Consider the following 12922-nt stretch of genomic DNA (forward strand, 5'->3'; position numbering starts at 1 on the left):
TTTCCTCTGACCAGGAGTTTAGAGAGATGTAGGGAAAACCTTTTCTGTGCTGGAAGCTATAGATTAATTTCTAGTGTTTCAGTGTTTTGGTTCCTTCTTATTACCTTCTATACATTCAAACAAGGTCTTGCCCTGTCTCTATAGGATGGTTAAAAACAAAGCTCCTTGGTTATCAAATTGCAAATACTCTAGTTTGGCCTACGAGAAATTTCAGACTTGCAACCTCTGTGATTTTAATTCCACCTTTCCTTTTTATTTATTTATAAAGGCTTTTATTGTACATCTTTATAGTTTCACAAACAAGTGTGACAAATCATTCAGCATCTTGGTGTTCCTATAGCTGGGCAACTTAGATCTTATCCATCAGCCTGCTGAACTGTTCCTTTTTCAGAAACATAGATACCATCCACAAATTTTCTGATATCCTTGTCTTCAACTGTTGTGGCTTGCTGAATCAACGCAGCTGAATTTGATACAAGTTCAATGTCATTTCCTTCAAGAATCAACTCATCTTTCTGGGCTTGAGATACTGAACAAGCAACACCTGACCTCATCCGAACTCTGCAGATGTATTTTTCGCTCAAGAAATTTCTAATTTCAACAAGAGAACCATTCTCCTGAATAACGATGTTGATGGGGAAGTGACCATACACAGACCTCATCTTGTAACGGAAGCCCAGTGTAACACCTTTGATCCTGTTCTGCACATGACTGCAGATAGTGCGAACTGTGGCCAGTTCCTTTCTATCCCCCCCCCCCCCGCCACCACCACTCCCTTTGTCAACCTGGAGCCTCTTCTTTTTCTTTCCAATGAGAATGAACTCTACATTGTTGTGGTTGAAGCCCCTCCACAGGGTGCCTCTGGGGCCCTTCACAATAACTGTGTGTCCCTTCAGCATTACACCCACATTTTCTGGGCTGTCCACAGTCTGATTGCTGAGAATGGTCTTCACCCTTGCAGTAGATGCGGCAAAGAGGAAGCCTCCACCTTTACTTTTGACTCTCAGAGTTTTCCCGAGTTTCCTGAATACCCAAGTAATCCTTTAAGATGCTGTTTTGGTAAATGTTTTTCAGAATTCATACATATTTTGTAATGGCAGCTTTTCCCCCCCAGATTAATCCGTCTGATATATTGCTACTAGAATTACAAGTCTAATAAAAATTTCTATGCATGCTATTACTTTCTGAATAAAACAGCAATTAACTATTCATATGAACAGCCGTGAAGACTCACAAAAAGTCACAAAAACCGTAACAGCACTAAAATGTAAGAATGTGTTATACTTTCACAGAAGAATCATATTGATCAATGAATGCTTTGGTCAAAAACTAGATTAGCAGGGTCCAACATGAAAACTTAGAATTAGATGAAACCCAACTCTTTTAAGACTCACTACTACTGAAACTTAGAGTTTATCAATAAGGAACAATGTTCGCTCCTTTCTCTGCGGGAGAGTCTCTCTCAGAACAGTCCACTCTCCAAGCCCCTCAGTCCGCACTGAGGCTGCCACTTCTCACCCCCTCCCAGTCATCATGGGCACCTTCATCCCTTCACCCACTTAGAGCTACAGCTCCCAGGGTTAGACTACATCGGTACCTAAGCCTCTGAGACAAGGGAAGTGCTCTTTTTCTTCTGTTTCTCAGAATAAAAGCTAGTCTTAAAGATGAAGTCTGAGAGTGTCCTGGATACAGTTTATGTTGTCAATTGTATTTTTATGTATTCCTTTTGGTCAAAGTAGTAATACAAATTGCATTTTATTATACAGAAATACATTTTTCTCCCAGAGGTAACCAGTCAATGCGAGCAGGAAAAACTTCCTCCTTAGCCACTAAAGCTGTTTTTTATAAGGCTGCAAGGCCACGGGAATTTGTTAACGGTATGTACACATCTAGGTTCTATAGCTTGAAGCTGAGAAGGATTTTATCCATGCCATGCTGAACATTAATGTTTTTAAAAGAGTTCACATTCTCCCTGTTGGCAAACATCCTTCCTATATAAAGCCGTCTCATTTAAGATGAATAAATCATTAGCAACAGCAGAGAAAAGGAGAGAAAATTTTTCAATCTAAGAAAAAAGAATTTCCTTTAAGACTGACAGACAAATTGTACACTTTAAAAAGCTTTTTTTTTTCCCCTGGGAAACAAAATGGAATAGTTGGAAAGCATCTACTTTGTACAGCTAGCTATAGGGCACATACCAGCAGTGGATACTGTGAAACATGGAATTAAAGATGAGATTAAAAGACAATGGACTGAGTGAGTGCTCAGGGTACAGAAATGCAATGGAGTTCCAACAAAGATATGGAAAGAATCACAAATACCTAAAATGGAACATCAGAATTAAGTTTTCCAATAGGAAAGTCCCCAAAAAGGAGACTCAACGGTGCAGAGAAGTGAATGAGTGACAAGATGAAAAAGCTTCCAAGGAAAATGAAAATAAAATGGAATATACATAAGGAGGGCAGAGAGTGGAGACCTATCTGATGAACTGACAGGTGCTACTGAGGAAGAAGTAAGAACAAATGGAACAGCTCTAATGATCATAAGTATAATTATAATTTTTTAAAAAATGATTCCCGTGGAAGAAAATCTGCCTGCAGATATTTCTGCTCATACCATGCTATGAGACAGATAAAATTATTCCATGCCTAGGTTTAATTTAGAAATAGATATGCTATTAAAAAAACACACTTAAACATAAACCAGTAGTAAATTTTAAATAGATAATAGAGAGAGAGGAATGAATATAGTGATAGATAGATGAAAGGAAGAAACAATCTCCCTCTTACAGAAAATATAAAGAAAACAGTCTCTTAAGGAAAATTAAAAGGAAATAAAAATATTAGCTAATATGTATATTTGCTCTGTATCTCACTATATTTAAGCACTTTGTATATAATCTCAATTCTTATTAAAATTACATAGACTATTCTCACTAGAACTCTGTGATATAGGTATTATCATTCCCTTTACTGTACAGAAGTCCATGTACAGGTTGCCCATCTTCACACAACCAGAAAGCGGTAAAGCCAGAATTTAAAACCAAGCGAAATGTTTCAGAAAGTGTGCACTTAAGCACTGTGGCATATCATCAAAATTTATTTTAAGTGTCTTGATAGATATTTAAAACAAATAAATTATGATTTAAATTATATTAAAAACAAATACATTTTGGTTAAAAAGTAAACATAATAATGGTTTTAACATCCTAATAACAAACTGATTCTCAGATTGAGGTAAAAACATATATATAACTGTATATTTCTTTTTTAGTCAGGACTCTTGTCTTCTAGTAACAAATCTAAATCAACATATGCAATTTTTATCAGCATATATCTTTGCAAAGTACAAATGTGGTGATTGGTTTAAGATGTGATAGGATCCAGTGGTTCAAAAGAAGCCTTGAGACTCTATGGCTGGTCTTCTTTCACCTAAGTTTTTAGCACTGACGTCGTTCACTGGAAAGCTCTCTTCATATGGTGATGGAAGATATAAACAAGCCACAATTAAATTTTAAAACTCTTACTACTGAGTGATGCACAGAGAAAGAAATATCTCTGATTGGCTCAACTACAGCTACAAATCCTTTTCTGAATTATCACTGTAGCTAGGTGTGTGGGAATCACAAAGCCATACCTGTGGCAGCCAAGGTGGAGTATGTAATAGCCCCATGAGCAAAGGAGGAAGCTTTTTCAAAAGGAAGAAACAAAAAGCAAACAAAAACAATAATAGTTGTCCACCACAAGAGTACCAAAATGACATAAACATTTTTAAAGAAAAATAATGAGCAAAATGAATAACAAAAACGGGAATATTTAGATCAGAACATAATTTAAATAAAAAGCACAAATATAACAAACATACTAATTAAAGTTAACTGCACAGTAAAAACATAACTGGTATAAGCCTCTATTAATTGAATAATATAACAAGTAAATATAGGTAGAAAATCTGTTAAGGAAAAAATGATAAATTGAGAGAAACACTTTTAGAATATAAAATTTAAAATACAGTAATCATTCATTCTGTGTCAGATGAAGTAGAAGTATGAAGATCTGAAGAACATACAACACGATCAGTAAGGAAAAATGTTGATGTGTATTTTGACTTCTTAACCTCACATAGGAAATGTGACTTTAAATTTCCATGAAACATTTTCAGAAATTGGTCTAAACTGAAACACACAAATCAAAACAATCTCAAAATTTCCAAAAAATAATTTATATTGGCTAGAAAAAGCCAATATAAATTTATAACAGATATTTATATTTTAATAGTTCCAAACAGTTGGAAATTTTAAAAATCCTCTTGAATTAATTATTGAGCCCAATAAGATAAAAATATTACTTTAATTATAATTTTTTTAGGATTCAATGAGTTGGAAACAGTAATATGAATATATTGTCAATGAATCCCATTATTTTAAAATTAATTACAATAATTGTTTATTCATATTTAAAATTAATGACTAATTCAATATAAAATACTTTTAAATGATTGTTTTGAACTTAAAATCTACTTTAGTCAACTTAGTTGTGTATTTTAAAGCCCCAACTCATTTTATTCCATAACATGTCTTCCAATATGACAAAAAATATATATCTCTTTCTTCATATTTACATTTTTTCAAAAAATGGATTTTGATTAGAAGGTATCATACATGATTTAAAGGTCAATAAAACTTGATTAAAATGATGCATGCAATATGACTATCTTTTAATTGAATTTTATAGTAATGATTAACTAACATAAAGATGATGCGGGGGAATGATTGAGAGTTGTCTCCAACTTTAGCACATTTAAGTTAATCTTTATTCTTAGATACTGATGCTATTACTCTCTTAAGTATCTCTAAATTCCTAAATAGAATGAATTTCCCAAATGAATTTGGCAGGCCCTGTAACTACTAGAGGGCAGTAAAGTCTTGTCCTATGCCCAGATCGCCAGTACAATTAGCTCCTTGCAAAACCACATGGAGTAACTGTATGATGCAACTTAAGCTTCATTTTCTGCCAAATAGTATTCTGGGAAACCTATTTGGTTCTAATATTTGCACTTTAAAACAAAATCCAATCACTTGATCCATCCCGATCAATAAACACTAATTAGCAAGCTAATCATTGTAATTAGGTTACACATGGGTTCGAATGGTATATTCCTTTTTAAATATTAGATATTATCACTCTTGCTATAACACACTCTACCGAAATTGTTTTAGGACTTTCTTGAAAAGAGTCATTCAAATGTTAAATAACTGCTTTGTTTAAGATATCACATGACACATATTTACTATAAAATCATGTATCTAGCAAACTTCAATGTTATTCATGTAAAGAAATACCCAAAATAGAATTGTGGTGCTCTCAGGAATATGTAAAAATGATTTAGTTGCCTAGCAACACCCCACCCCCAATAGAAAATGAGGAACTTTGTATACTCCATAGCCATTTTTTTTAATGTTATTTCTGTGGTGCAGCGTATTAGATCAGCGTGCCTTGTGAACAGGATTTTCACAGTCAGGAGATGTGACTGTGTTTAAGATTCCTTTTTCCAGTCACTAGTTCATTGTCAGTGGCAGCTACAGAGCAGCTTTATGTGCATTCAGAGACCGCCAGGAAATTAGTTCTGCATGACTGAGTCAGCACTGTAGCTCAGAGCAGGAGGATCACCCATTTCCTTAAGCAATTGTTTGTTCCTTGTTGTGATAACAATATTAAATATCACAATTCCAGGGTACAAAAATATAGCCACACCATTATAATTCATGTAAAAATCAAGTCGCCCCTAAAAGAGTGACCAATAATATAAACTTCCTCAATGTTTAATTGTAATTTGTGAGGCTGGGCTTTTTTCATTGATAGCTGTTTATAGCTTAGTTAGTGTCTTCAAACATTCTTCTAAACTACATGAGACAGTGAAGTACAATGTCAGTGAAATGAATTCAGGGAAAATGAACATTTAAAACTAGCAACAGCTGAAATGCAACTGATCTTTAAAATTAAGTCAAATGTTTTTGTTTCTATGGTTTTCAAGGGGAAAAAATAGCATGGCATTAATTAGTTACTAGGCTACATTCCAAAGCAAATTTATATTGTTCCAATGTGCTTCAATACTACCCAGGCCTGTCCACGTGTGGCCCTCGCACATCCATTCCCAAAATCACTCTTCACTTTTGTTCTTTCTGTAATAAGGCAATATAAAATACTAGAGGCCTGGTGCACAAAATTCGTGCATGGGTAGGGTCCCTAGGCCTGGCTGGCAACCAGGGCTGATCTGTGGGGCACATGGCAGGGTGATTGGGGGACCCTGCTCACACCTACCTTGGCTGGCCTGGGGCCTGCCGGCTGGGGGCAGTTCCTGCATTGAGCATCTGCCCCCTGGTGGCCATAGAGACCTGTATTTCCACTGGTCATTCTGCATTTGGTCCATGAGCATATTAGGCTTTTATTATATAGGATTCCTTTATCCTGTCCTGTAGATTAGACACTATTTTCTAATTAAACTCTAGGTTGTTTAGTGCCTTTGCATATTCTTTAAGATTGAAATGGATTCTTTTCCCCATTGCTACACACCATACAAGCAAATGCAAGAATACAAGTGATCTCTTGGTTTTGTTGATGCATTTCCTAATCATATATCAAAATATATATAATCCCAAAATATTATACACCCCTACACACACACACACACACACACACACACACACACACACACCTTTCAGTTTGAGCAAATTGTCCTTGCTTGAATCCAAAGGTATAGCTCATTAGAATTTAAGGCCTAAGGGTTTTCTGGGGGGGAATTTCTCTGTATTTCAAGGCAGGATTCCTATTTTCTGTCCCTCAGTGTACACTATGCAGTAATCCCCCTGTATCCTCAGGGATAAGTCCCAAGACCCTCAGTGTATGCCTAAAACCACAGGTAGTACGGAACCCTAGATATACTATGTTTTCTCCTATATAAACATACACTTCACAGCTTCTGTTGGGCATATCCAAATTGCAGCACCACTGCTCTTGCACTTTGGGCCAATATTAAGTAAAGTAAGGGTTACTTGAGCACAAGCACTGCAATACCCAGACAGTCTACCTGCTAACCAAGATGGCTACTGAGTGACTAATGGGCAGGTAGTGTCCTTACAAAGTGGACATGGATAAAGAGATGAATTACGGCCCATGTGGACAAGAGTGGGATAGCAAGAGATTTTATCACACTACTCAGAATGGTGTGCAATTTAAAACGTGTGAATTGTTTCTCCTGAAATTTCCCATTTAATATTTTCAGATCACACTTGTAACTGAAACTGTAGAAGGCAAAACAGCAGATAAGGGGGGAGGCTACTGTATATATTTATGCATTTATATCGATATATGCCTCTTTTTAGAATTTCAACAAAATTATTAGTTGCCACTTTTTAGACCTGGGAACTAGTGTGAAACTAAAATCTGGAAATTGGCTACGAAATTTAATTCAAGAGAAATTTATGAAGCACTGACTCTATGGCTCGAACTTTGCCATGGTGAATAGAGAAGTATCTGACACAGTTCTTAGCTTGAACCTTGTCTTTTAAAAACGTGAAAGATACCATTTTCCCATCTGTCATAATTTTTGGTTGAAAAAATATATGAACATGTCAAACAAAATCAATTTGAAAAATTTTCTAATAGCATGGAGAATAGTACAGAACTTCTGCATACCATATTTTTCAAACTGATCAAATTCTATTTTATGATGAAATGACAGACTTTCTAACTCAGGAGAATCAAGAGATGTAAGAGATTGATTCTACTGAGACACACACGAATACCAGCAACAATGGGGAATCTGGTTTACTATCCATTGTTTTCACTGATGTTAGAAATGGAGTAGTCTCATAAATAAATGTTAATATATTAGCTCAAGGAAGACAGAAAATTATCCCTCTTAAGTTCAGTTATTTATTTTGAGATTGATAAATGGCCAAGTAGCATAAAGCTGTGTTGTAGCAATCACAAGATGCAGCAAACACCAAACTAAGCAACTGGGAGAGATTAGTATGAGACAACTAAAGTCCGACAAGAAGATCAAGGTAAAAGAGCAAAATAAAAGTCAACAGGGTTTTACAACTTGTGCTACTTTCTAAAAAAAAGTTGAGTCCTAATTTTTGGTTCATGTTTTCAAGATACCTTAAAGCAACACCCCTGAATCTACCAGAAACAAGAAAAGTTAAGAACTAAACGGCATCACAATTTCACTTAGTGAAAAATATAAAACTTGGTCAAAAAGACTGGGACCACTAGCCCACAAAAAACAAACAATAACAAAAAAAACAATTTATTACAGTACCTGATGAGTGTTACCCTTGTGGTGATAGTGTTAGGTTGTGTAAAAAGAAATAGTTACCATCAAGATCATTCCATATTTTAATCTGCTTGTGAATATAAAGCTGGAATGTGAAGGTAGAGTGGGAATATCATCATAGTATGTAGGTCATGTTTTGCACAAAGGACGCTTGTCTGAGGGGGTGATTGAGAGTTAAAATCTACCCTCACGCTGCTCTTAGAGGTATCAGTCCTGGCCTGCTGTGTTGACCTAGAAGGAAGAGGCACCTTTTAAAACATATTTTGTTAAACTCTGATCAGCCTTTGCTCACCCATGAAAAATTTTCCCTTTTCATTTGTGTTTTCTTGGCCATTCCTGCCATTATGTAACAAGGAGAGAGCAGCACTTTGTAATATACATTTATACATGTTTTTTTTCTGGCATTTATTGTAAGAAGAAAAAGCATGGATGCATAATTTTTATCTTTTCATAATTTGTTCATAATTTATCTTTTCATATTTTTCTTTTCACATTGAAGTTATTTCAGGGAAGAAGGGCAAGGGAGAGAGAGATAGAAACATCAATGATGAGAGAGAATCATTGATTGGCTGCCTCGTGCACGCCCTCCACTGGGGGTCTAGCCCACAAACCCACCAAGTGCCCTGACTGGGAATGCACTGTAACGTCCTGGTTCATAGGTCGATGCTCAACCACTGAGCAACACCAGCTGGTTATTTATTTATTTATTTAAATCAAACCCTGTTCAGTTTACCCAGCCCTAACACAATAATTATACTTAAAAAAAAGAATTATATTTTCTAACAATGAAGAACTGATTCTATTTTGTATCTGTTAATAGATATTAAAATAAATACTTTGATTTCTGCCTTATTTTAAAGTTACTATTTTTTTCTAGTTAAGAAAAAGAACTAGTCATATTTTTAAAATGGAGATGTCCCTATTAGCTGCAAAATTTTATTTTCTGGGTAAGACTACAGAATTCTTGGGAAAAGGAAACAAAAATAGCTATTAGTACATGCAATCTAATGGTGTATTATTTCATATCATGAGTCAGTTGATACGCTGAATTTGAGGCATTGTACTAAGAACTGTTCAAAATTTAAACTTAAAAATGTCTCTAAGCTCATTAGAAGCTGAAAAATGACGTCATAAGTATCTCTACCAAAGCAACTATGTGACATTTGCAGACATGATTTACTTTCCAAAAAACATAATCCCAATTATAATTTTGAAGCTCTGCCTGAGAATGAAAAGATTGTAGGGATAAGATGGGAATTTGTTGAGAAAAAGGAAAAATAAAAGGTGCAGGGTAGTCTGCAGCAGATGGGGGTAGATGACTAAGGGTTGATTTCTTACAAAGAGAAAAATAAAAGCAAAAATAAAGAAGAGACAAGGCATCTTCGAGTACACACAGACACGCATTTGACAGTCATTTTACCTTAATTGTGTTTCATCTGTAGTCATAGCTCACAGTCAACATCCGTTTGAAGGCTCAGCACATAACGATTTGCAATTCTACCCTGATCCTTTCCTATGCTTTGGTTGAGTATCTCATACAAATACTACCCATGCTTATGAATTCCCTTCTGTCTCTTTAGGAGCAAGAACTGCTAATAGGACAATCTTTTTGTTTGGTGTTACTTCCTGCTTCCTACCATGGTCAACCCAGCCTCCCAATGACTTCTGTCAGAGGCTGGGATCCAGAAGTCCACAAAGGATTTTTCAGGAAAGCAATGAAAGTTCAGAGATCAAACTAGCCTGTGCTAAGACCGCCAGGAGACTTACTGTCTGTTGCAGCCTTGTGCTTTGGCCCAGAACCATTCCTATTGCCATTTGAGCTTATTGCAATATTATACCCACAACATAGTAACACAATGTATATTTTTCAGCTTCATTTACAAGAAAAATACATAATACCTTGGAGGAACATACACAGTATAATATAGGAAATGAGCACAATGTTGAAGTTATAAAGAAAAAAAGTTCCTTTGAACCCTGCTAACTCAAAAAAAAAAAAAGGAAATAGAGAGTATATTGATTTTAATATTTTTGTGCATAAAAGGAATACCTAAATGGACAACAGTCATTTGAGTTATGTTGATCATGTATGAAAGTGTATTTTGAATTTGGTCAAATAGAAATTAATGGGTTCAATTATCGTATTTACATATCTATGGGAATATGCATTAGGTAGATCAGCTCTGTAATGGGGTGTTTCCGAAATAGATATTTACTTGCTTAATTTATATTTGTGAAGATCAACTGTTATTTCAAATTGGAGATTTGGTTTTATAGATCTATAACAGAAATGGGGGGCAAAAAAATAACATTAAAAATGAAGCGAGACTTGCAATGGGTCTTCAAGTTCATAAGATTCCGAGACGTTTTAGTGGCCATCTCCATCTTGACGAACTGTAATTTATAAAGTTTATTCGCATTTTCTAGAGCAATATCATAAGTTACCCAGTTGTTTTTTTCCTCCTTCAGGTTTCTAAATGCTCAAAACCAACCTTTTCTTTCCCCTGCAGAATCTTGATACTCCATCTGGAAAGTCCTCTGAGTTTTCATCCATTATCTGAATGAACCGTGGAAATAATTCCTTGTTTTATCTTTGGTAAGTGCACTAATGGACATGTGATAGACTCATAACCCTTGAAGGTAATGGTGTGAAACTGCTCCAAAACTGGCTAGAAAAACAGAGATCCCATTTCTGATCCCCTGATGGTTGCGAATCATACACTTTTTCTATCAGAGAGCAAAACAGTCCCTCAAAGAATAGCCCTTATGTTTTACTCTAAAAAAGATAAGAATTCTGAAATATTATATTTAAAAATAACTTTCTAACCAAACAAATACTTGCAAAACTATTTGAATCTAAATATTGGGCGATTATCAACAAATCAGAGCTTTTACTCCAGTCATAAAACTTTCAGATAATGATTATAATAGCAATACCTTATGTAACACACAAAGAAAAAATCTCACTAATGTGTTTTATGCATATTTCAATGTACCTAAAACATGCTAGCAAGGTTGGTGTCTCTATTATATCTCTATTTCAGATACATATAAAATTAGTCTCTTGCTTGGTATCTTGCTTCATATAGAATCAGGTATACGCTCCATCTTGATAAAATATTTTTTGAATTGAATAATGACTTCATATCACATTTTTGCCTTCACTGTAGTTTTATTCCACTTGAAGTAAGCCTTCTCATTAGCATGGACTGACTCCTCATAAAATAATAAATTGCCATTTTAACTGACAATATTCTTTGATTTATGAGTGTTCAAATCCTTTTTTTTTGAGAAGGTAGCTGAAGAGAATGTATGTGGCAAACTCCACCGTGTATGTTTTCTGCATATCCAGAGGAAATCTAATTTCTTCCTCACCCTAGCAATTATAATTTAATGTTTTATCCTCAAATTATTGCATTCAATAACTGCTATATTTCTGCTCATTTTCAAGCAGCCACATTTTGTTTTTAATTATTTGTTTTCTAAGGGCTATGCAGGGAGTTGTAATATTTGTAATCTAAATACTATTTCACTCTCATGAGGTAGATCGAAGGAACATGTTGTATCTTCAAAAAACTGCCAAATAACAGAACACAATAGATAGTAATTCTTTATGAGCCAGAAAGATTCCAAGTGTGTGGAGATATTGTAGTACATCTCTATTTTCACAGAGCCACTCTCATTTATCCTCATAACACTAACCTTTGCAGAGTTAAAATATGAAGGTATTGAAGAATGATTGGAATAAATAAAAGGGTGACTTTTTAAAAAAGCCCCTTGAAGAAAGAAAACCTTGTGCTGTGACATAAGAAACAGAAAAAAGAAAGAATGAATTAAAAATGGGAGGGGTAGTGAATATGTCTACAAAAGAATGAGTGAAAGAGAAAAGATAAAGACTCTAGAGAGTGGAAAAATAATTAGGGGGAGATTTCATGACACTTTGCCAATCCTATAACAAGATAAAAAAAAGGAAAAAAATTATAAGTTAGTGTTGATACCTAAGAAGCCTTTGTATGAAGCCTATATATTTCAGTTGTTATTTCCAGCTATGTCAAAAGAATAAGCAACTCGAATATTTGTACCAGACATATTTGGGAAATCAATTATATAACTACTAGGGGCGAAGTGCATGAATTCCTGCACCTTGAAAGGAACTGTGGGCCACAAGGCTGGGGGGGGCAAAGGGGTGGGTCTCGGCCCTGCCCGGCCCCTCCCACCACGGCCCCCAGTCCCCTCTTTGCTGGCAGCCCTCCTCCCACCGCCCCTACTCCCACATGCTGACAGCACCAGCCCCACTCGCACCCGCTGACAGCGCAGAGCGATTGGGGCCTGTGCCAGTAGCGGGTGTGAGCAGGGCTGGCGCCATCAGCAGGTGCGAGTGGCGACTGCTGCCCCAATCGCCCCTCAGGAGCAGGGGGAGGTGGAGAAGCCCTCAGGGGCAATCAGGGCTGGCAGCCACCACTCGCACCTGCTGATGGCGCCGAGCGATTAGGACTGGCACCGGGTGCTGACTGCGGGTGCAAGCGGGGCTGGTGCAGGCAGTGAGTGCGAGCACCGGGCGGGAATACGGTGTGCAGGAGAAAAG

General features: G+C 36.1%; 1 pseudogene; it reads right to left on the reverse strand.

Annotated features, from left to right (window-relative positions):
* Window positions 1–346: 346 nt before the first annotated feature.
* Window positions 347–10722, reverse strand: LOC102424807 (annotated as a pseudogene).
* Window positions 10723–12922: the final 2200 nt, after the last annotated feature.

Source organism: Myotis lucifugus, unplaced genomic scaffold (genome assembly GCF_000147115.1).
Source record: "Myotis lucifugus unplaced genomic scaffold, Myoluc2.0 scaffold_59, whole genome shotgun sequence".
Taxonomy (NCBI): domain Eukaryota; kingdom Metazoa; phylum Chordata; class Mammalia; order Chiroptera; family Vespertilionidae; genus Myotis; species Myotis lucifugus.